Below are 2305 nucleotides of genomic sequence, written 5' to 3'. Positions count from 1 at the left end.
CGTGACCTTTGGGCTACCAGGCTACTGAAAATCTCAGCCCTTGGTTTAGTGATGTGTTCCACGTCCAACAATGTAAACACTATCATCTACATCCATATCCATTGTGCTTTCAGTGGAGGAGTCGTACCAGAGCTAATTATGGAGCCATTTGGGTCCTGGCTGAACAAGTTCTTTAAAGGTTAGCATTCCTGTGAAGGAAAATAAGGGAAAACATGCAAGCTATTTTCCAAAGACATATAATCCCTACAGTGCAGAAGGAGGCCATTTGACCCATCGAGCCTGCACTGACGACAATCCCACCCAGGCCCTATCCCCCTCTTTACCCTGCTAATGACCTGACACTAAGGGGCAATTTGCCACGGCCATTCCATCTAACCCATATATTTGGACTGTGGGAGGAAACCAGAGCACCCGAAGGAAACCCACGCAGACATGGGGAGAATATGCAAACTCCACACAGACAGTCACCCGAGGGCAAAATTGAACCTGGGTCCTTGGTGCTGTGAGGCAACAGTGCTCATTGTTCCAGTGGAGCAGCGAGAGTGTTGTTTTCAGGAGAGGAGAGCTCGTGGGTAAGAGGTGTTTTTAAATTACTCTATTTTCGGAGTGTTTTTTTTTCTCTAAGGCAGCTGGGAGGGTAAAACCGGAAGTAGGCCCCAGTGACACCTGGGAAGTTTTTTTTTCCTTTGAAAAGCAGGCCGCTCTATCCAGCGGGCAGCGTTGTGAGCGGGCGGCGGAGTGAGAGGGAGCAGAGTGAAGGCTGAAGGGCTTTGGCTCAACGGGCGAGGCAGGGTAGGTTCAGTTCTTAGTTTTTCCTGTGTTATTTGAAGAAAGGGGGAATTATGAGTGTGAGGCCAGTTTGTTGTTCTCGGTGTCGGATGTGGGAGGTCCTGGAGTCTCCTAGCCTCCCGGACGTCCATATCTGCGCCAGGTACGTCGAGCTGCAGCTCCTAAGGGACCACATTAGGGAACTGGAGCGGCAGCTCGATGACCTTCGTCTGGTCAGGGAGGATGAGGAGTTGATAGAGAGGAGTTACAGGCAGGTGGTCACACCGGGGCCACGGAAGGCAGACAAGCGGGTAACGGTTAGGAAGGGGAAGGGGAAAGGTCAGGTACTAGAGAGTACCCCAGTGGCTGTGCCCCTTAACAATAAGTACTCCTGTTTGAGTGCTGTTTGGGGGGGACAGCCGACCTGGGGGAAGCAACAGTGGCCGTGCCTCTGGCACAGAGTCCGGCCCTGTAGCTCAGAAGGGTAGGGAAAGGAGGAGGAAGGCAGTAGTGATAGGGGACTCTATAGCGAGGGGGTCGGACAGGCGATTCTGTGGACGCGGTCAAGAAACTCGGATGGTAGTTTGCCTCCCTGGTGCCAGGATCCGGGATGTTTCTGATCGCGTCCAAGATATCCTGAAGTGGGAGGGAGAAGAGCCAGAGGTCGTGGTACATATTGGTACCAATCACATAGGTAAGAAAAGGGAAGAGGTCCTGAAAGGAGAATATAGGGAGTTGGGAAGGGAGTTGAGAAGAAGGACCGCAAAGGTAGTAATCTCGGGATTGCTGCCTGTGCCACGCGACAGTGAGAGTAGGAATGGAATGAGGTGGAGGATAAATGCGTGGCTGAGGGATTGGAGCAGGGGGCAGGGATTCAGGTTTCTGGATCATTGGGACCTCTTTTGGGGCAGGTGTGACCTGTACAATAAGGACGGGTTGCTCTTGAATCCCAGGGGGACCAATATCCCGGCGGGGAGGTTTGCTAAGGCCACTGGGGAGAGTTTAAACTAGAATGGTTGGGGGGTGGAAATCAAATTGAAGTGACTGGGAGAGAGGAGGTTAGCTCACAAATAGAGAAAGCTTGTCGACAGTGTGAGAGGGAGGATAGGCAGGTGATAGAGAAGGGGAGCGCACAGACCGAAGGTTTGAGATGTGTCTATTTTAACGCAAGGAGTGTTGTGAGCAAAGTGGATGAGCTTAGAGTGTGGATCACTACTTGGAAATATGATGTGGTGGCCATTACAGAGACTTGGATGACTCAGGGACAGGACTGGTTACTTCAAATGCCTGGTTTCAGATGTTTCAGAAGGGACAGGGAGGGAGGCAAAAGAGGTGGGGGAGTGGCACTGTTGATCAGAGATAGTGTCACGGCTGCAGAAAAGATGGACACCATGGAGGGATTGTCTACGGAGTCTCTGTGGGTGGAGGTTAGGAACAGGAAGGGGTCAGTAACTTTACTGGGTGTTTTCTATAGGCCGCCCAATAGTAACAGGGATGTTGAGGAGCAGATAGCGAAACAGATCCTGGAAAGGTGTAA

Source organism: Mustelus asterias, chromosome 13, assembly GCF_964213995.1.
Source record: "Mustelus asterias chromosome 13, sMusAst1.hap1.1, whole genome shotgun sequence".
Taxonomy (NCBI): domain Eukaryota; kingdom Metazoa; phylum Chordata; class Chondrichthyes; order Carcharhiniformes; family Triakidae; genus Mustelus; species Mustelus asterias.
This window is presented reverse-complemented; position numbering follows the sequence as displayed.